The sequence below is a fragment of the Anabrus simplex genome, chromosome 3 (assembly GCF_040414725.1).
Source record: "Anabrus simplex isolate iqAnaSimp1 chromosome 3, ASM4041472v1, whole genome shotgun sequence".
Lineage (NCBI taxonomy): Eukaryota > Metazoa > Arthropoda > Insecta > Orthoptera > Tettigoniidae > Anabrus > Anabrus simplex.
In genome coordinates this window covers 135,573,706-135,597,819 of record NC_090267.1, presented here as the reverse complement: position 1 = coordinate 135,597,819, position 24,114 = coordinate 135,573,706, and the positions used below count along the sequence as shown (strand labels likewise).

The 24,114-nt window shown below is 38.4% G+C and overlaps 1 protein-coding gene across 1 annotated transcript in view; it reads right to left on the bottom strand.

Annotated features, from left to right (window-relative positions):
- Nucleotides 1-18,863: 18,863 nt before the first annotated feature.
- Hr96 (Nuclear hormone receptor HR96) overlaps nucleotides 18,864-24,114 on the bottom strand; it is a 77,771-nt gene continuing 72,520 nt past the window's right edge. Inside the window, exon 7 of the mRNA XM_067142731.2 lies at nucleotides 18,864-20,245. The gene's annotated coding sequence lies outside the window, so the exon portion shown is untranslated. The remainder of the gene's footprint in view (nucleotides 20,246-24,114) is intronic.

The following is a 24,114-nucleotide window of genomic DNA, read 5'->3' as shown; positions in this document are numbered from 1 at the left end:
CCCGGTATATTTTTATTATTATTATTATTATTATTATTATTATTATTATTATTATTATTATTATTGCCATTAATGCTTTCACGGCCCGTATTTATAGACATGATATTGTATAGGCTTTTGGGCTTGTGCTGTGTCAAGAAAATATGGTGAAATTCTTAACGTATCGCAGAAAACTGTGCTCTGCGTCCTCAGAAGAATTCTCGACTGTCCACGAGAAAGGCTTCTTAAACAATGACATTTTTGAATTTGGAACGTTATAATAGAAGTAGAAATGGAAATGGTACGTTCATTCACTACCAGATGGCCCCCAGGACGTGGCACAACGCTAGCATTCGAAGCGGAAGCTGACCGAACTATCACTACCAGACTAAGCGGTTCACATAACGTGGTTGCATAACATGTGACAGGTGTAAGATGTAGACATAAGCCTGGAATGAAACATCTGGCGACGAGGACCGTACGAATTTGGAAAAAAACACGAGACGAAATAACAATAGTGAAGGGGCAGGGAAGGGAACTACCTACGTAAATTCTTAATGGCTGGCAACCAGTTATTACTTAATTGATAGCCGGTGTCCCTGTTGAAACTGTTAGAATTTCTACGTTCCAAGGTGCTCGAGCTCTTACCCACACTAGACACTACAGGTCCAGGATTATACGGGAAGCTGTGGAAATACGTAGAAATCCTAACAATCTGAGCCCTGGCCTGTCTTGGGAGGATATTGAGAAGCTGAAGGAAGTTATGAAAGATCTATTGATGGACCGAAACAAGGAATTGAAAGACATGAAGGCCGATTTAAAAACGGAACTAAGTGACATCAGGGAGTGTCTGGTAAAAAATAATTTTGAATAGGAGGAAATGAAGAATAAAGATCCAGAATTAGAGGATAAGGAAGCTTGAGATGGAGGAATTAACGCAAGAAAGGGAAGATAGGAAGAGAAATATAATTATATGTAGACTGGATGATTCTGAGAAGGAAACTTTTAAGGAGATGTTGGACAAAATAATTGCCTTAATAAGCAAAAAAGTCAAAGTGGAGTTTAGTGAGAGTGACATTTGTAATGCTTTTAGAATGGGAAATAATGCGGAAAGAAGGCCAATTAAGTATGTATCAAGTCAATCCTAAAAACTCGAACAATCTTGGAGAACGCGAAACACCTGAAGGGATAAAAAATTTGGATTAGGAAAGAACTGGCTGCGAAAGAAATTAAAAATATGAAAGTACTATGCTTCCATTTCTTTCAAGCACGGAAGTCAGGTCTAAAAGCATTTATCACCGGGAACAGGCCTGTGGTAGTAGGCGATTCTTGGTCGAGGAAATGGTATGCCGAGCAATTGCAGGAGACGGTGCAACGACCAGATACGCCAGCAATGGGGAACATCAGTGTCACGGCTGACGCACGCGAGAACGCTGAAGCAGCAGTTGTAGCGGAAGGAGAAGTGTTATCCGTGAAGTGAACAAACAGCTGTACCAGCAGAAGTAGGGTTGGGCAGACCGGAACATTCACTCGTTCCGCAACATTAGGAGCTTGAGGTGGAGTGTTTCGGTACAGAGTGCCGGGCCACGGGGCACAGGACTGTACTGCGTCGTAGAGAGAACTTTGAGAGGCAACATGACATGCTCCGCGTCAGCTGGAATGTGCCTGTACCGAACGTGCTGTGTCAAGGCCGCACCAGATAGATTAGTTGGCCTTGGCTGTGTCTGACTGTCGATACCGGCTGTGTGCCGCTCTGTGCTGGAGTGTAAACTTTTTTCATCCAGTTATATCTTTAATTCCAAAGCGATAACCTATATTTTTCTTTGGCTTAAAAGTTTCCTTAAAGTCCAAATTAATTTTTAACGTCAATCCCCGAGAAGGTGTTGAGGGAAATTTTCGAGATATTAAAGTAAAGGGAAGTTGAGAGGGAAGGAATTCGAAGTGCAGAGAGCATAACAGCACGAAAGTACAACAATGTTTTCATCCAGTAATATTTCTAATGTCCGCCTCTGTGGTGTAGTGGTTAGCATGATTAGCTGCCACCCCCGGAGGCCCGGGTTCGATTCCCGGCTCTGCCACGAAATTTGAAAAGTGGTACGAGGGCTGGAACGGGGTCCGCTCAGCCTCGGGAGGTCAAATGAGTAGAGGTGGGTTCGATTCCCACCTCAGCCATCCTGGAAGTGGTTTTCCGTGGTTTCCCACTTCTCCTCCAGGCGGATGCCGGGATGGTACCTAACTTAAGGCCACGGCCGCTTCCTTCCCTCTTCCTTGCCTATCCCTTCCAATCTTCCCATCCCTCCACAAGGCCCCTGTTCAGCATAGCAGGTGAGGCCGCCTGGGCGAGGTACTGGTCATACTCCCCAGTTGTATCCCCCTACCAAGAGTCCGAAGCTCCAGGACACTGCCATTGAGGCGGTAGAGGTGGGATTCCTCGCTAAGTCCGAGGGAAAAACCGAACCTGGAGGGTAAACAGATGATGATGATGAATATTTCTAATTCCAAAGCGATGACCTATATTTTTCTTGGGCTTAAAAGTTTCCTTAAAGTCCAAATGCATTTTAACGTCAATTCCCGAGAAAGTGTTGAGGGAAATTTTCGAGATATTAGAGAAGGTAAATGGAAGCTGAGAGGGAAGGAATTCGAAGTGCAAAGAGCACAACAGCACGAAAGTAATTAAACCGACGAAAGACGGTAAACTTTGCATAATGTCGCATCGGAGTCCTGTTCAGGACTTTTTTACTAGAAGAAAACCGGACAGAGTGAAATGCTATTTATGTTCTATTTTGTCTGCAAAGGGACCTTCAACCGGCACACTGACAAGACATTCCAAACTTAAACATCCCACAGTTTTTATTTTCGTGTTCCGCTTGTATATTTTGTACGTGAATAGAGCACTGACGAATGTTTCTTCAACTGTGCGAGTAAACTTTAATTGGTGAAAATAACATTGTGACATTTGTAAACACCTGTACTGCCAGTGTAATCGTGACAGGTGTATTTCAGAATGAATGAAATCATTATCCTAAAAAGAAAATTTAGACATGATTTTTGGGTGAGTATTTCAGAGTTCCGACTGCTTTCTCGCGTGCCGTGAAGATTTATCATGGCCCCAATTACTCACAATACAGGCCAATACATTCAACTGGTGAAAATATTCTTGAATTAGTTACTGTTAAACACCTGCACTGCCATTGTAACCGTGTTATGTGTATTTCATTTTGACCGGAAAAATCTTAACCTAAAAGCAGCCTTTAAACGTGATTATTGGGCGCGAATTTCAGTGTTCCGACCGTTCGTTCACGTTCCGTGCAGCTTTGTGCTGGACGTGGCCATTAACTACACACAGGCACACACCACACAGCACGTTCCATACAGGCACATTCCCGCTGGCGGGAAGCATGTATTTGCCTCTCGAAGTTCTCTCTACTGAGCAGTTACAGTCCCGTATCCCTTGCGCCCAATGCACAGTTCAGCTAGTAGGCGAAGGACAGTGCATAGTGACGCTTCTGATGGGACAGCGAGTCAGTGTCTCCGTCTCGCTTGAGAATGTTTCGGAACAATTGACACTCGGTGTTCTGGAACAGCGGAACATAACTGCACCGGCACAGTGTGCCGAAACAGAGACGTAGTGCCCATCCCTAAGCAGAAGTCGTGGACGTTGGTCTAGCGGACTACCAGTTTGAGTCACGTGCAGGATTCAACAGAGGGACGGAAGATAGGAGAGAAACAATGGCTAAAGGAAAAAGTTTAAGTCTAAATGATTTATGGTCCAAAATGAGCAAGCAACATTGGGACACTATCAATAAGGAAATTATTAGTTCATTAGAAGGCAGTAGTTTAGAAGTGGAGAAATCGAGGGTAGCAAGAAGCAAGGCAACCTAACCTAACAGTGGGTAAAAATAAGATGATCATACTCGTTGTTTAAAGGGGCCTAACATCTAGGTCATCGACCCATAATGGTAAGAAATGAGACGAATGTTATGACAATTTAAAAATCCATCACCCTCCACTGGCCAGAATTCAAAAACGTGAGGACGAAGAATGAATGGATGAATATAAAAATTTAAAACAATCAGTGGGTTCGACTCGCAATGCCCCATATTCCCCAAAACTAGCGTTAAACAATAGTATTACTGACCAAGGGACTGCTTCTAAAACACAGTATTGCAGCGATGATGCTTGTAGTCGAAATGGGCCCAAAATCCAGGTCAACGGCCGCTCATAATGGTACATATCGCTAGGAAAGTAGAACCATGCTATTTGTCATGTTGCGGTACTAATCAAAAGTAGCGTAGACTCGCGTTATTCGACACATTATGGTACTATTCACAGGTAATGTAATGCACACATCTAACACAGACCTATGGTGTTTCGCACATTGCGGCGCTATTTACTGGCAACACAAACCTAAAGCGTTCCTCACATAAGTGGACTAACCACAGGGTCCCGCACTATCCCGTGGTGCTCCTCTCATAGTGGGCACTAAGCATAGGCAAGGCAGAACCACGGTGTCGCTCATCCCATGGCGTCGCTCATATAGGGGTACGAGTCACAAGTACTGTAAAATGCATCCTGAGCCACACACTGTCGCTACTAATCACAAACCTATTTTGTACCTAACATAGTGGTACAACGCGCAAGCTAAAGCGACCCATGGCGTTCCCTGCGTGATGGTACTAAGTATAAGTAGTCTCATGGTTCTAATTTGATCATACCTTGGTCGCCCCTTTTAGTCGCTTCTTACAACAGGCAGGAGATACCGTGGGTGTATTTTTCGTCTGGGTCCCTCGCCCACAGCGGGTGTAAAATAAGAAATAACTAGAATGGAGAATACGATGTGTGAATATAGGGGAATTTTTAATAAGGCAGGAAACGAAGAGGTGAAACAAATAATGACCGAAATGGGCATTATTTCATTTGTTGAGACTTTTATTACACCAGGATACGAAGTCCATGTGGACGGTTTTAAAATATATAACAGGGTAAGAGATAGGAGAGTTCGAATGGACAGGTATCCTGGTGGAATACTAACCCTGATAAGGGATGATATTCAGGTAAAAATTGAGCTTGTAGAAAAAGAAATGGAAGAAGTTCTTTTGATAAAAAAAACGAATGGGAAGGGTGAAATAAGCTTATGCCTTGGTTTTGTCTACAGCCCTCCGGAAGGTTCCCCATTTGCAAACAAAGGTGTTTTCGTTGAGCTGTGAACGAAAAAAAACAAATTAAGGAATATGTGTTTATGGCGGACTTCAATGCGAGGATTGCAGATCGAAAACCAGTGTATGGTAAAGAGGTAGAGGCAAAAGTAGTTAATACGAGAAAAAGTCAAGATGAAGTGTATAATAGGTACGGTGATAAATTGCTATAAGTATGTGGTACGGAAGACCTGTATATCCCGAGTGGGTGGTGGCCAGGAGATGAAGTGGGTAACTTGACATATAAATCAGAAACGGGAGGAAATGTTATAGACCTAGTTTATGTTCAAATGAGGCGCTACCACTCCTCGAAAGGATAACTGTTAAATACTGCGCAGAATCCAACAACTCGAAAATAATCATCAAATTGATAAGTAGGGAAGAGCATAGTGGCTTGTTATCAAAGAAATATTAAAAAGATATTAGTGCCAAAATATGGATGGAGGGATGACCTGAGGAAAGATTTTGAGGATTATTTTAAAGGGTAAAGTTTCGAAATGATGAAGATAGGGATATGACTTACGGTCGAAAATAACCAGTTAGATGTGTCAATTCAGCTTATAGAAAAAAAACTATATTGACAGCAGGTCTGAACATGTGAGTGAAGGTAACAGGGCTGCCAATAAATACTGGTTGGTACAACGAAGAACACAGAAAGAAAAGGGCGGAAGTAACGTAAGCTTTAAAATCCTACATGAAGGTTTTGAAACAAGAATTGCAATCTGTAGCAAACGAAAGTAGTATGGAGAACTATTACTAAACACAAAGTATTCATGGCAGAAGAAACAAGCTGAAAATCTAAACAGAGATTCCAAAAGAATGGACAGTAAGAAAGTGTGGAATAGAATAAATCAAGTCTGCGGAGCTAGAAAAAGTACAACTCAAGCGAATATAAGTTTTGGGGAATGGATCAAGCACCGGTGACGGCTGTTAGATGGGAAGGATAATTGGAAACCCAATACAGACAGGACTGGGATCTCGAGAGGATTAGAGTACTTTCTGCCTACCTTAGACCAGAAGATTTCAATTAATGAAGTAAAATATTTAATAGAGAACGGGCGAAAAGGTAAAGCTGAAGCAATTTCAAGTACCGGTATTAATAATGATTTCTGGGAAGAAGTAAGTAAACACAACTTTATCCTCGATAATGTATCAAAAATATATTTAACACGATATTTGAAGTAGCAAGAGTACCAAATTCATGGCATGAGGGGATTATTTGCCCTATATACAAGAAACGGGGTGAAAAATCAAATCCAGGTAACTATAGAGGGATAACGTTACCAGATTCTCAGAGTAAGATTCATACAGGGATATTGGCAAAAGACTAATGAATTGGGCGAAGGGGTGCTCAGTCCTGTCGGGACTCCAATCAGGATTTAGGAAGGGTATGAGGACTAGTGACAATATAGTGGTTGTTAAAACATTAATGGATAAACACATGAAGAGGAAAAGAGGCAAATTGTACATCACGGCAATCGATTTAGAGAAAGCTTTTGACTCGGTGAATAGACGGGCTGTCGTCTATAAGTTGAGCTATCTCGGAATATCAAGAATGATGATAAGGCCCATCGAAAATACATATGAGAAATTTAAATGTTCTATCAAAGTGAAAGATGGGGGTATTAGTAGCAGAGATTGAAAGATCGAGTTTTTTTGGGGAGTCTAATATTTTTTAGCCAATTAAATTAAGAGATCAAAAATAATATTAGTTCTCTTGGAAATTTCATTCAAATTACGGTTAGGATTGAAATATTTGTCGCAATGAATAAAACAATATTTAATAATGTTCATGATTGGCCCTTTGGTTGTTATTTGAAATATCTCAAAGTCATGTTCAATGTCAGAGAACTTATGTTTACAGTCGTGAATATATTAGCCTATAGCCGAAAACTTGTTATATCTTACTGCGTTGACGAGCTCCGAATATCTGGTCGTGAAGCTGCGTCCTGTGTGACCCACGTAAGAGGCGCTGCAGTCGTTACACTTGAATCTATAGATTCCGGATTTAGAAAATCTATTGGAGGCATTGACAGATGATGAATTGTGTAAAAGTCCTGTTACTATTTCTGAAGAAAATTTTTACGTTATGTTTTCGAAAGAGATTGGTGATTTTATAAACATCGCTATTAAATGTAAATCTAGATAAAATGGTAGTTTTAGGTTTTACTTTTGTTAGAGTGGTCTTAAGTCGGTGTCTGAATTTATTGATGATCTGTTCTGTAAATGATCTGTTGTAGACATTAAATTTGGCGATTGCCCTTAAAACATTGAGTTAATTGATGAGATCTTTCTTTGTCATAGGTATCGTGAATGGTCGGTAAACCATGCTATTATGCGCTGCGCGTTTGTGTGTTTGGGGGTGTATTGAGTCTTGACGAATAGTATTGGCAGTTTGTGTATGTCTCCTGAAGATTCTATGTGGCAGAGCAAAAGGGTTTCTAGGAATAGTTAAATATAGGAAATAGAGTACTTTATTATTTTCGGACTCAAGCGTAAATTTAATGTTGGGGGTCGATGTTTAGTTCCTGCAGGGTAGAAGTCGCATTCTTGATTTCTTCATCCATAATAACAAATGTATCCTCAACGTACTTGGCCCATATAAGAATATTTGGAAAAGTGTTGTTATTTATTTTTGTATATTCCAAAAAGTGTAAGTAAATGTCCGCTAGAATTCCCGAAGCGGGTGATCCCATAGCCAGTCCATTTTTTGATAGATGGTTTTATCAAACGTAAAGAAATTATTATTAATGACCAGTTTCAGAAGAGAAATGAAATTTGCTGAGATAATTCTGTTTGTATAGGTTATTTTCAATGATAGAAAGGAGCTTTGTTGTAAGTATGCTTGGATACATATTTATTATGCCGAAAGAATGAAGAGTGTGGTTAGATTGTAAGTTAAATGACCTAATTTTTTCGATCAGTTCAGTGGTGTTTTCGATGGTTTTTTTGGAGAGGAATTGATAACTCTTGGTTAGAACACGTTTGAGAGACTTTATATAGAAGGCTAGGTTTGTAGTTAATAATGAGCCGGATACGAATATTAGCTTTATGAATTTTTGGGAGATCTTTAACTGTAGGAAGATCTGGGTTCATGTTTAAGAGTTTAGACTTTTCTTGATCTGTAAAAAGAAATTATATATTCTTTAATGCTTGTTTTAATTGTCGCTGAATTTTCTGTGTAGGATCTTTATTGATTATTGTAAACGTGCTGTTGTTAAATAATTCTTTGGTTTTAGATACTTAATTAGTACTTCCATGATAATTGTATAGTACGCGAAACTTTTCTTGAGCCCTGAGCTCCATAGTGCAGAATGGGAACTAGGGCTCAAGAAAAGGTTCGCGTACTATAGTATTGCCTTTATCCGCATTTGTGATTATTAGAACGTTATTTTTTATTTTATTTTTGAGTTGGGCTATTTGTTACTGTTCAGAAGTGAATCTATTAGCAGTAGAATTGAGAGGGAAAGGGGGGGGGGTTATGTTATCAGAATTGAACATCTTATCCAATTTTCGTTTTACTTCAAATTTAAGTACGTCCTGATGTTCCAGCGGCATTTTACTTATTGTAGCTTCCGACTCAATAATCAAGTTGGTGGCTGTGTTTATTTTGTTCATATTAGGCCAGTTTTGCTTTGGGCCTTTCGTAAGATGGTGGTTTCTTTTTGTTGAAAGTTACGTTAGACAGATTGACTACAGGAGGGTGAAAATTCTCAATTAAGTTTCTTGGCAAACTAGTCACTTCGGGCTGAATTTTTTGGTATAGCTGTGTTCATTTTTAATGTATTTAATTTCTTCTCTAAAGAAAGCTGTTTTTGTGAGAGTATGTCAAAAAGTTTACTATTAATCTGGTTTAGAAATAAATTCCATTGGATGCTAGGAAGCAGATTGGCTGCTTCAAGGAGAGTCTCGTAAAGTTTATTATTTAAAAACGACGCTTTTCTTATGTAAAAAGCAGACTTCGTTTTTAACCAAATTTGATTCATTTTTTGTTGGGTTTTGATGGAATGTGTTGCGGAATAATGCTTTTCGATGGTTCCATTCAAAAAGTACCATTTTATCTACTTTAATATTCAATAGCAGTGTTTATAAAATCACCAATCCCTTTCGAAAACATAACGTAAAAATCTTCTTCAGAACTAATAACAGGACTTCAGAAATTTTACACAATTCATCATTTGTCAATACCTCCAATAGATTTTCTAAATCCGGAATCTATAGATCCAAGTGCAACAACTGCAGCGCCTCTTACGTGGATCAAACAGGACGCAGCTTCAAAACCAGATATTCGGAGCATGTCAAGGTAGTAAGTATAACAAGTTTTCGGATATAGGCCAACATATTCACGACTGTAATCATAAGTTCTCAGACAATGAACATGACTTTGAGATACTTCAAATAACAACTAAAGGGCCAATCATGAAATTGTTTTATTCGTTGTGATAAATATTTCAATCCTAACCATAATTTGAATGAAATTTCCGAGAGAACTAATATTCTTTTTGATCTCTTAAATGGCTTAAAAATACTAGACTCCCAAAAAAACAACTTGATCTTTCACACTATACGCAATATACATCCCCACCAGTTACCCCCACTACCACATCCTTCTGTTGCTCCCTAGTTCCCCAACAGTAGCCCCTCCTCTAGCCCTCCCCTCCCATTCTCCACAGCCCTTAACCTTGCGATCCCGTCCAGCTCCGTCTGCCGCTCTAACAGGCTGCTCAAGTTTGTTTCTAGTCATTTCTTTGCTTTCTTTCCTTTTGCCTAATTTAGTTTTTAATTTCTTCTTCAGGTTCCAAACCCCAAATTGAAGTGGGAACAATTTTTTTTTCAGATCTAACTAAGTCCATCATATGATTGTTTATTCTTTTGGAACCGCCAAACCACGGATTAAACAAGTGTCAACATCACATGACAACAGAATTCTGCAGCATATATTCAACAAGATTAAAGACTAAAACATATACAAGCTGGACTATACACTATGTGTATAAAACGGAGTCAATCATTTTTAAAAGGATTTTATATTAGAGTTTTTATATTAGGATTTTATATTATCTGTACCATAATTTTATTTAACATTCATCTTTGCAAGTGTTATAATGTGTTTTAAATTGTTTTAGTTTGGATGATGATGGCATGATATAAGTGCCAAAACTAGTACCTTATATGATTAATTCACACTATTAAATGTCACTGTATTGAATAGGTGGACCGCTAACAATTTCAATTATTGTAAGGGATGAGTATACGGGCAGATATTGTTAAACAGATAATTAAATATTGGTGGAGGCTAAAGTCGGGGACAGGGGGTGAAATTCTAAGGATAGCATACCAGCACTAAATGAAACACCAAAATGAGGGTTACTGGGTGGATGGAGTGAAGAAGCTACTGGATGACATAGGAATGGGATACTAATGGAAAATAAATTTATCAAGAAATGACAAGGAATTGTGTAAAACGGTGTTTCAAAGAGTGAAAGACATTGAAAGACAAACAATATGGCCAGACACTGGATGAATTTTGTAAAAGAAGTGAAAATATGACAGTAAGGACTGAAATGTTAACAAGGGAAATGAGAGGGATAATTTGGTGGCTGATGGGAGTATATAAGAATAAAGCTCTAAGACAAAAAATGAGGAAAATTTCTGTAATTTATGCAATAAGGACATGGAAGTTGCTCACTTGTTAAAAGACGGTAAAGAAACAAAAAAGGTAAGAGAGAAATATATAGATGGAGAGGATATAAATAAAATCAATAATGAGTATGAATTTTATACCATTGCTAAATTAGTAGACAGAGAATGGAATGTACCAGGAAAAACAGCGAACCGTTGTAATATCATAAGAGGAATGTGGGAAAAGAAATTAAAACAGGATGAAAAAACAGAAAACAGGAAGGAGAAGATACATAATTACGTGTAGGTGTACAATATTATTAAATATAACAATGGAGATGGAGTCGGACGAATGCCTTCCTTTCTTGGATGTTCTAGGAAGAAATAAACCAGACGGCTCCTTACGACATACCGTCTATCGTAAGCCTACCCCCACAAATCGCCACCTTCATGCAGATTCTCACCACCATCCAGCACAAAAACAAGGCTTTCTCACGACATTCACCAAGAGGGCGAGACAAATTCGTGAGCCATCACATATCCAGATGGAAATGGACACCCTCAAAGTCACGTTCAAGCGTAATGGTTATAGCGATTTGCAGATTCATAGAGCCCTCCATCCCAGAGAAACGACCAAGCAAAGCTCACAAAAGGAAGAAGTGAAGAGAACTGCCTACCTGCCTTACATTCACAATACCGCAGATCGAATTGCCGAGGTCCTCCGCAGACACAATATAAAAACCGCGTTTGGCACCGTCACTAAAATTGCTCACAGTCTGGGTAAAACAAAGGACAAATTGTCCCCACTTTTGCATCCGGGGTTATACGAAATTCCTTGTAGTTGCAGAAAGGTATACATTGGCCACACATGCCAGTCCATTGGTACTCGTATCAAGGAACATGAACTAAATATTCGTCTCAACCAGCCTGACAAATCAGCAATAGCTGAGCACACACTATCGTCGGGTCATGATGTCGTGTTTCAAGATGCTCGAGCTCTTACCCAAACTAGACACTACAGGTTCAGGATAATCCAGGAAGCTATGGACATACATAGAAATCCTAACAATTTCAACAAGGACACTGGCTATCAATTAAGTAATACGGGGTTGCCAGTCATTAAAGATTTACGTAGGTAGTTCCTTTCCCTGTCCCTTCACCATTGTTATTTCGTTTCGGTGCTTTCCAAATTCGTACGTTCATCGCCAGATGTTTCTCATTCCAGACTTGTGTCAGTGTCATAATTCCATATGTGTGTACACCTGTTATGTTATGTAACTCCCCCTCAGACCGATTCTGATGGCTCCATCGGCTTCCGTTCAAACGCTAGCGCTGTACCACATTCGGTGAGCCATCTGGTGATCAATGAACATCCCACTTCCACTTCTATTATAACGTCTAAATTCAAACCTCATTGTTAGAGAAGCCTTTCTCATGAACAGTCGATTTTCTTCAAAAGACGCAGAGTAAAGTTCTCTGCAAAACTTAAAGAATTTCACCTTATTTTCTTAACACGGCATAAGCCCAAAAGCCTATATCATGTCTGTAAGTACGGGCAGTGAACCCATACTAGCACAGAAGTCCAGCAAATGCTTACCATTGCCATTAGCTTCCATATCTTCCCCATATTTACCAATCACCCTTTTGTACCCTTCAATTCTATTTCCAACTCTCGCATTGAAATCGCCCATTAGCACTACCAGTCCTTGTTGTTGACCCTGACTACGATGTCACTCAATGTTTCATAAAACTTGTCAACTTCATCCTCATCTGCACCCTCACATGGTGAATACACGGACACAATTTTCATCCTAGTTCTTCAAACTGCCAAAACTACCCACATCATTTGCTCATTTACATGCCTAACAGGAAATATGTTGTGTGCAATAGTATTCCTGATAATCAGTCCTACCCCACACTCTGTCCTTCCCTTTTTTACACCCATAAAGTACATTTTATAATCTCCTATCTCTTCCTCGTTATCTCCCCTTACCCGAATATCACTTACTCCTAGGACATCCAGATACATCCTCTTTGCTGACTAAGCCAGTTCTACTTTCTTTCTTCCATAAGCCCCATTAATATTGATAGCTCCCCATCAAATTCCATTCTTTTGCCAAGTTGTTTCCAAGGAGTCCCTTGCCTGTCAAATGGGAGTGGGATTCCGTTATTCCCATAGGTCTGCTTAAAATGTTCTGAGCTTGGTAAATTCATGAAGCAGGATTGCTACCCTACTTACACATAGTCTAAGTGAACATCTCTCCTCTAACGGATTAAGGACCACCGGTGGATTGTATAGTCCTAGCCGCCATTTTCTTATGTATAAATAATATGAGTAAGAGCCTGGAAGGCTATTTGATGATGATGTTATACTGTAGAGATTAGTAAATAGGTTACAGGATTGTGAACGACTGCAGTGGACCCTAGACAATATTATGAGATGGACAGCAGACAATGGTATGATGGAAAACAGGATGAAAAGTCAGGGTGCAAGTTTCACCAAGAGGAAAAGTCAGGTTGTAAGTTTCACCAAGAGGAAAAGTCAGGTAGTAAGTTTCACCAAGAGGAAAAGTCAGGGTGTAAGTTTCACCAAGAGGAAAAGTCAGGTTGTAAGTTTCACCAAGAGGAAAAGTCCTCTCAGTTTTAATTACTGTGTTGATGAGGTGATGGTACCTCATAAGGAACACTAAGTACCTAGATGTTATCATTTAGACTTTCATGGCCCGTGTAACTATTCATGAGGTATATTATTGGGCTTATGCCGTGCAATTAATTATAAAAACACACTCAACGTGTTTCGAAAGGAACTTTGCCTTTCTTCATCAGGAGACACAGAGAAAATGAAACAACGCATAACAGGTTGCTAGGAGAAAACAACAAGGAACTTGAAATGGTGCCCTAAGATGTAAACGGGACGCCATTTTAGCCCCAGATAGAGACAACGAATGGCAACAGTAAACCATTACTCTCTAATGGTTCTGATAATAGGTAGCCATGATTCACCAAGGTTGTAGCCTGTATCACGGTTGAAATTATCTGGGTTTGTGAAGTGTCAGCTCTACAAGAGGAAATTAACACCTTGAGAACCACCTTTGAGAGCAACGGTTACAGCAGAGCTTTGATCTCAACGGCTCTTAAATCGACACATAATCGGACGTCTGTTAAGAAAAAAGATGTAAAAGGAACTGCTTACCTACCTTACATACAAAACACGACGGATCGTATTGCTAAAATCTTACGTAGGTACCATGTACAAACTGTTTTTGGAACATCAATTAAGATTAGGCAACTCCTGCGACCAACTAAGGACAGTTTGCCCAAATTGCAACAACCTGGTATCTACAGAGTTCCCTGTACTTGTGGCAAGGTTTATATTGGGCAGACTTCAAGAACGGTATGTACTTGCATCAAAGAACATACCAGATGTATCAGACTCAACCAACCTGATAAATCAGCTGTTGCTGATCATGCCTTAACACCTGGTCATGATGTTTTGTTCCAAGAAGTGGATGTTCTTGCCCGTATAAAGCAATATCGTCCAAGAATTATCAGGGAGGCGGTTGAAATACGTAAAACACCCAGATAATTTCACCCGCGATACAGGCTACAACCTTAGTGAATCATGGCTACCTATTAACAGAACCATTAGAGAGTAATGCTTTACTGTTGCCATTCGTTGTCTCTATCTGGGGCTAAAATGGCATCCCGTTTACATCTTAGGGCACCATTTCAAGTTCCTTGTTGCTTTCTCCTAGCAACCTGTTATGCGTCGTTTCATTTTCTCTGTGTCTCCTGATGAAGAAAGGCAAGGTTCCTTTCGAAACGCGTTGAGTGTGTTTTTATAATTAATTACACGGCATAAGCCCAAAAATATACCTCATGAATACCTAGATGTTATTATAAGGAATGCTCTTCATTGGGGTAGTCATATTAACCAGGTTAAGAAAGGTTACAGATCTCTTCACATGGTTATGAGAGTATTTAGGTGTTGTAGTAAGGATGTAAAGGAGAGGGGTTATATAAGTTTCTAGTAAGACCACAATTAGAGTATGGTTCCAGTGTATGGGACCCACACCAGGACTACTTGATACAGAACTGGAAAAGATACAAAGGAAAGCAGCACAATTTGTTCTGGATGATTTCTGACAAAGGAGTAGTGTTACAAAAATGTTGCAATCTTTGGGCTGGGAAGACTTGGGAGTAAGGAGACAAGATGCTTGTACTGTGTGATATGTTTCAATCTGTCAGTGGAGAGATGGCGTGGGATGACATTAGTAGATGAATAAGCTTGAGTGGAGTTTTTAAAAGTAGGAAAGATCATAGTATGAAGATAAATTTGGAATTTAAGAGGACAAATTGGGGCAAATATCCATTTGTAGGATAAGGAGTGTGAAATATTCGATAAATTTCCAAGTTCCTTGAAAACATTTAAGAAAAAGCTAAGTAAATAATTGATAGGGATGATTAATTGATTTTAGACTTGATTAATTGATTTTAGACTGTGATGATTTGGGAATACAATATTAAGCACATCAATTATGGAGATACAAATTTAGAATGCACAAGAAAGCAGAACTTGGAATGAAACATGGAGAAGGATATGTACTGGTGGAAATACCTTTATGAGCAAAGTGGAGAGAAGTTCAGCTCTGTGACTGAAGGCTCAATGAACTGATCTTTGGCTCAGAGGGCCCTGGGTTCGACTCCCAACCAGCCCTGGGATTTTAACTGCGTTTGATTAATTTCTCTGGCTTGGGGACTGGGTATCCGTGTTAGTCTTAATACACTTCTCTTCATCTACTGTTCATACAACAAACTACACTACCTACCACCACAGAAATAGTAACAGAGTTGGCACCAGGAAGGGCATCTGGCATAAAACTGGGCCAAATCCGCAATTAAGTGGATCCCCAAGAAAATTACATAAAGGTCAAGAAAAAGAAGAAGAAGAAGAAGTGGAGAGGAACCTTATCTTCTCCAATCTGACATAATTTGGATTGGAAGATATGATTTATTTGTTTAATTTATTTATATCATGTCAGAAGCCTAGTTACATATATATAAAGATGCAAAAAAAATGTTTATAGAAAATGAAACTGTGCACCAAAGGTTCATAATGTGGTGCACCAGAAATTAGCAACGTCGAGTACGTTCCTTTTTGCCTCAAGTAGCTCTTTCTCAGTACATGTGGCAGGACAAAGATGACATTCTAGCAGATGGGCCGTAGTCTGCACTTCACCACAGCCACACAAAACAGAATCCACCGAATATTCCCACTTGGGCAGATTGGTCTTGCACCTAGTACCACCTCAGCGCAGCCTATTTAGAGATCTCCAAGTCGCCCAATACTCCATATGTCCAGCTGGTACAGTAATTCTTCATGAGGTGTTTTCCATTGTCCATGATGCTCAACTCTAGCTCGCCAAGAGGATACGATGATGATGACGACAATGACTTCATCACAGGTCACATAATACAGTGGACCTTCGTTAGCATGTTTTCAAAGGGACTGAAAAAATTGGACGTCAGAAGCGAGGAAACGTACAATCGAAAATGCTATACTGTATTTACAACGTGTAAAAATCGTTTTAAAAAGCGTCATAGACACGTGAATGAAATTGCCGACCTTAAGAATTAGTTACATGCACTACTACAGTCACAACATAAACATAGGTTTGTCAGTAACTTACATAAGGAATAAATATCAACGTAATAATGAATTACAGTATATAAACTTTAATTATAATAATACATCTTACCTCACAGTCGAACATGAACATTTACACTGGTTTGAAATAGATTTGTATGGTTGATTGCTTTCTTGGTTTTAATTTTAACATTGTACTGATCATCCTTTTTAATAAGTCATTACTTCATCATCAACTTCGAAACTACACACATATAGCTTCAAGTATCGTCCACTGCCTCCATAACTTTTGACACCATGGGAACTGGCTAGGATCTGGCTCGTCATCACTTTCATCCTGTACTGAAACTTTTTCTATCTTCTTTTCTTCAAGAATTGCATCTATTGTCATAGTTTCAAACACTGGAACATTGTCATCAATGTTGACGTATGTTTCAAAAGTGATCTCTCCTGCTATTCGGCGCCATTCTTCACTCTCACAAAAATCATCTAGTGTGACATCAGCGAGAACACAACAAGAGCCAGCTTCATTGAAGCAGTTCCGATTAGTGTTTTGCTCCACAGAATCTCAGGCAACCTTCATGAAATGTATGGTATTTAAGAATGTGATTTTGTCTAATGGCTGTAGCTTACTCATGCAGTTTGCTGGGAGGAAATAATCTTTATGTTTCTCAAATTAGAAACAATTGGGGGATGAGTGGGGCACTGATCAATGAAGAGTGCAATTTTTCTGTTTCTTACGCCAAGCCTTGCATCCCATGCACATAGGAAATGTTCAAATACTGCAGAAGTTATCCATGCTTTCGTGTTAGGAGTGTACTTGCATGGAAAAGATCACACATGCTTGAAACATTGCGGATTGCATGCTTTTCCAGTAACAAGTGGTACAAACTTCTTGGTTCCACTTTCATTACAGCATAGGAAAACTGTAAGCCTTTTCTTGTTAAGTTTGTCATCATGACAATTTGGGCCCTTAAAAGCCAAGGTTTTATCTGGAAGAAGAAGAAGAAAAAACAGCTGCTTCATCTGCATTGATAATATCGTCAGGAATATAGTCTATCCAAATTGCAGGAAGCATTGTAGCTTTCCATGTTTCAATAGTTTCACATAGTGTAGTTTCATTATCCAGGGCAGCAGCTTCGCCTCGCACACATTTATAAACTAGGCCGTGTTGATTCTTGAATCTGTCAATCCAGCCATTAGACACTTTAAAATCATCAATTCCCATCTTCTGTGCAATAAAGTGTTGCCTGAGCTCGAACCACAGTACTGTCTACCAGCACATTTAAAGCTTGCGCTTGCACAAACCACTTTAGAACAGCTTCTTCTAATTCTGGAAATCTGACCCTGGTGATTACGTTTTCTTTGAGCACTTTTCTGTTCTTCAAAAGCTGTTTCAATCAGTTTACATTTGCTAACAACTGTATTTAAAGTTGACGGAGGAATGTTTAACTTCCATGCTTCATCCACACGCTTCATATTTGGATTGCAATCCACTTCTTGAAGGATTTTGTAGTTTTTCACTGTTTGTTATTTGCCTCATTTTCTTCCTCTCCATTGGAAACATGTAAATAATGCCCAGATCAAAATATCCAAGAACACTATATCGCTATATGGCAAGCTATCGTCACTGAATAAATAGATGACACTACAAGGAGTACACTCACTGCTAAACCGAATTGAGCTCTCGACTGCTACCAAACCAAGCTTAGGCAATAATTTAACCTTGGCTGAAGTGACATGATCTGAACCGACGCCACTTGAATGAGGTTGTTGGCGGTTGCAGGAAAATTCATACTGTTGGAGTGGAACAGAAATCAAACTCATAGTAATGAGCAATACTGATGTCTGTATGATATTAGAAGTGAAGACTACTACAACAGAATTCAATGAGATGATGCTTTAAACAGCAATTGAATGCCAATCGCTCTAATACTGTACAATACAAAGCGATGTGAAAGTAGTCCGTGCCGTTCTCTTGACTCGTTTCTGAATGCTAGCGGAGAAAACCAAACGTGTGTGACATCATGAAACAAGTTTGTCAATGCTCCAGGGCATGTTCCAATGTTTACAATATAAAACGCACCAGTTATCTTAAGGGTAATTAAGCACTCTCTCTCACCCTAACACACATCACATCACTAACATGCGCGCATGTCAATGGCTGCATGTCCAATTGGACTGACAAATGTGCAAGGACTGGTCAAAATATTGAACGAAGAACGTAAAAATTAGAACATAGTAAGCAGGAGCGCGAAAACGTGCTAAAGCAATATTTTATATAAAATCTAATGCTTAAGGACTGGGACTTTTATAATTTGACGTGATTTAGGAAAAACATGTTACTGAGGAATGTACTAACAGGATTCCAATGCATTTAGAATAACATTGTCTTTTTAGTTAAAAGAAACTTTTTTTTAGCTTTAACTATAATAGGCTTTCTTCCTACACAATTCTTTTCCTTCTCACATTGAAGAAACAATGGAAAGTTCCAGCAAGTAATAAATTATAGAGCTATGAAAATGCTATAACAAAAAAATAGTCTTTCTACCTTATCGGTATTATATTCATATCTACATATCTACAAAGATGGATGGACTCTCTGAAGAACAGCATAGGACAACAGAACCTGGACTGGAACATAGTGTTGGATGAGGAATGGTGGAGAGACAGGACGAAGTGGAGAGGAAACACATTTGCCCCCCGCCCGGTGTCAGCAGGAAAATGGAAAATGATGATGATGATCTATATTTAAAACTTTACATTATTTTTATAACTGAAAAGCAGTAGTACTAAAATCCATATAGAGCATTGCTATAACACTGCTCGAGTTCTTAGGTACCAGGAAGCTTTTCTCTGTCCATTTTGTGCTCCAGTTTTAAATCAGCAGCAGGCAAAAATGTATTACTTCAAAAAAGAACTATAGTATTGATATAAGACAGACACGAAAAGGTTAAAAAAATTAAAATGAAGGATATAATGCTAACACATTTTACTCTTCTGTCATAAGGATTAAAATACAATAAAAATTCTTAACAACATTTTCAAGTGGTATAAAAGTGACTTGATAAAGATAATTGGCACTATAAGTAATATTTTGCATATAAGTAGAATTAGAATGAGGTAATTATATTTTCAGTCAATACAGTGATTGTACTATTGTATGTAATCTACTGCATACGTCAGGTTGCTTTGTAGCCACCAAGAGGCACTGGATAACATTTGTTGTTTTTTGTGTCGCACGAAACACAATTGCACATTTTGAGAAATAAGCAAAAAACTTTCTATTCTTTAAATTAAAAAACTGCACTCTTTATCAAATAATGAAAACACAATGTTCCTCTCATATCATTAATAATATTTTCATTTAAATGCATGCATTTGTAGAACATATAACAATAATATAAATATAATGAAAATGATGAACAGGTAAAATAAACTATTTAAACAACAAAACATAATTATGACTGGGCCAAATTAGTAAGTTCACATATCAGAAACCACATTCTGAGAGAAAGGAAGAAACTGGAAGATACGCATGCAGAAACACAACAGAACCTGATCTGGGTACTAATCTGTGACTTCTGCTTTTTCTTCATATTTTTATAGTTACTGAAAAAAAAAGACAAATTATGATAATATTTCCATTTAAGAACAAAACAGTTAAAAAATGTTTTATATAGTTAAACAATAGACCTTTAGTTATTATCAGAAGAAAATTACCTCCACTCAGAAAACTTCAGACGATCTAGCAACAGAGTACCAGTAGTTCAAATAAGAGTTCTCATTTCACAGCTGATTACTGTAAAAAAAAAAAAAAAAAACTGACAAACCCATCCTTGTGTCAAAAAGGACAACAACAACAACCTGTTAATGCCGAACAGATGTTATGGAAGCCCTCTTGCGAGGCTATAAAGAAATAAAAAAGGCACTTTCTGAAATTCCAGAGGACACAGAAGATTCAGGAAAATCACGCGTTCCTGCTCTAAGTTTGCAAAACCAAACAAAGATGGAAATGGGGCTCTACACAGTATTTTGGGAACATATCTTGGGACAAGTGAACAACTAGTGAAAATCTGTAGAACCCTAGAATGGACATGAACACAACCATCTCAGCACTGACATTGCTAACACCAGGAACAAAACAGGATAGATTTGAAGAATATGAGGTGAAAGCTGCTGAATTACCTGAGTGCACTGAGCATGAGTGAAACAGTGCAACTGTAACCAAACATGTGTTTGGCACTGTGTCCAAGCACCGCCAGAAGATAAGTTGACCCCATCAGAAAAACTATGAACCCAGAGTTTCCTTCCTATTATAGATCAATTTGATCTTTACTGCGGCAGAGGCTTGACGTATACGAACTAGTTGATACTAGTTTTGGGTTTCTCAACAAGTTGGATACACTTACTAATGAACAGCAGCAATTCAAAACTTAGTAGAAACACAAACAATGATTCATTCAGTTCAAGGCTTTTTACTGCAAGTTTGAAAAAGATGTAAAATAAAAACATTAGTCAGGAGAAGTGGATGTATAAACTCCTCCTAGAAAGGTCAAAGACTGTTTTCCTAATAAAAAGGTCATTCTAATGATGTATCTGTCACAGTCACTAAAATAATGGAAAAAGGTCATTTTTAAAATTGAAGTTGATCAAAAACAGGATTTTAACCTTCATGTTGTTAGAAGACAGTCTTAATGTTGTTGTTTTTTTTTTGTTTTTTTTTTGGCACTGGTAGGTGATACTTGAAGACAACTAAATTATGAATATGATTATTAAAAGTACCTTCATTAGTATGAAGTGTAGGTGCAAACTAATAAATTGTACACACAGTATTTTCATACAGTATTGTACAATACTGTAATATTACTCTACTCACTACTGTAGTAATGTAGTAACTTACTGCAGTAGAGTATTGTCTTTAAACACACTCTTCATAAATTTATTTCACACCCAAACTTCGTGTTTATTTTTTTAAATATACAGTAGTTGTTCATAGCAAAACTAATAAACTGTGTTGAATACCCTTAATGATTTTTCAATTCTTTTCATTTTTATGACATCAATTCATTAACTTCTAAATACCGTATCATAAAATATTCTACAATTTAACAATAATCTTAAAACTGAAAAAATACTCCAGGATGCAGGCTTGCATTGGAACTGATAAAAGGACCAAACAAGAAGCATACTAAAGAACTGTTGAAACTCAGCAGAGAAAATATAAGATGGGTAGTAGGACTGTTGACAGGACACTGCCATCTGAAAAAACACCTACACAGAATTGGAGTAGTAAGAGATAACATGTGTAGGAAATGCAATGAAGCAGAGGAATCAGCTGAACACATACTTTTCGAATGTGAGGCACTGGGTAGAATCAGACTCTCCACTCTAAGACTACCGGGTGAAGAGAGAGGAAAAATCCAAGAAGACCCAATAAGAACAACCTGCAGCTTTGTGAAGGAAGCAGGTATATCTAGGTGGGAACGAAGGAAAAACATGGTAGCAAAAGATCTTAGAGGTTGACACTAATTAGGAACTAATATTTAGAGACCCCATGAAGAAAGGAAGAAAAACAATAATCTTTAAATGTTTCTTTTTAAGTTTTTAATTCAAGAATATTGCTCTAAAGTGCAGTTTTGCAGGTTCATTTAAAAAATGTGACTTTTGGACCAACATTTATAAAAACTAATCTATTCGCATTTTAATATAAAAGTGAATGGACAGTATGTTGGTTGGTTTGATCTCATCCTGTGGTATTTGAAGGTTCTCAAATACATTAGTCAAGTGTCTGTAGATTTATCAGAATGTAAAAATACTCCTGTGGGCCAAAATTCCAGAACCTCACGAACTCTGAAAATTGTAGAAGTAATTATGTGTATTAGCATTTGAATAATTAATGGTGGTTATGTGAACGATGTTGATCCACGAAATGTCACTGTAATATTTGTCACAAACAAAAGGTAATCATTGATTTACTCATATAAAGTCTCAAATCCCAGGTTGATTAAGAAATACCATCGTTACTAGCAAGAAATATGTAAACGTATTTACTGGCTGTAAATAGGAGTCCATGGTGTTGCATTCTGCTGCTTGCGCCGCCTTTTGTTTCTTTTTTGTGGTCCAGGGCTGACACCGATGAATGGGAGTGCTATGTCTGCGATTTTTGTTATCTTTGGCCATATGCCTTGCATTCCGCTGCTCGCGCCGTCGTTTGTTTTTTTCTTGAGGTCCAGGGCTAGCACCAACGAGCTCTCTTTCTAGCGAATGGGAATGTGGGTATTTTGTTGAAAAATAGCATGATCCCTGGACCAATAAATCGTTTAATGAATCGGTTAATTCACATGAAGTGACAGCCCATCAAATTACATCAAATGAGAAAAATCAATAAAACGACACCAAAGAACTTCAGTGAGCAAAAACATCACAGACGACAATGTTGGACAAACAAAACACTTACGAAAGCGCTGCGATGTAGCAGAAATAGCTGTTGTAAGGCAGTAAAGTATGCATTCTCTAAAATAAAATATTTTGCATTATTTCTTAATCAACTTGGGATTTGAGACTTTGAGTAAAAGCAATTACTATCTTCCATTTGTGACAAATATTACAGTGATATTTCGTGGCTCAACATCATTCACGTAACCTTAATACTAACAAATAATGATACAGTAGCTGAAAGCACATGTCTAAGCACATTTCCAAAGAGACTTGGAGGGAAAACATTTGTAGATTCTTTATCTTGGCCATGTTCTTAACTGGTATGACATTACTTTCCACTAGTTCTTGAATTATGTTGCTCTTTATATTTCATACCAGAGATTTAAGATCGTCTGTATTTGAGAGAGCCAATGGTTTTCTGCATTTGTTCAAAGCCACACATGGGTCCTCCGTCCACCCTAAATTCTATTGTGGTGAAAGCAACCGAGATCAAAGAAAATGTCCACCAACAAACATACATGGATTCGAGGTGGAAACATGTACACCTTGAAGACTATTTACAGTGATTCCTGCAGCACAGAGCAGAAAATATTCCTATTCATGGGCATATACTTAGTGATAAAAGCAACTGAACTAGTGACCAAGCTCAGTATAGAAGATTTTCATGGTTCATCGAGCTAGTTACATACATTTAGGATTAGGCGTGGAATTGGCAGCAAGGTTGTGTGGTGAAAGTAAGAGTGTTGACACAAATACCATTCACGAGTGAAAAGGAAGTTGTTTGAGGGAACTGACATCCCAGTATAGCCCTAAAGATATTTAATGCCAATGAGACAGGTCTTTTTTTTAATGTAATGCCTGACTGAACAAGGGCATTCAAAGGTGAGAGCTGTCAAGACAGGAGGTGCAGTAAGGAACATGTGACGCGTTATGTGCAAAGGAGGGCGAAAGAGAAAAGCAGCCTCCTTCAACTGTAGGAAAATGAGCAAAACTGCAAGTTTTAAAAAATAATGTGAAGCTTCCTACGAAATAACACTAATAACAAGAACTCGTGAATCACTACAAAAGTGTTTGGAGATTAACTGAGAGGAACTGATGCAAAAATGGATGTGAAAGGCAGAACGATCCTTCTGCTTGTGAACAGATGTACAGTGCAACCTTCCGAAACAACATACCTGAGATGTGTGACTGTAGAATTTTTTCCTGCAAATTACATGAATGAACTGCAAC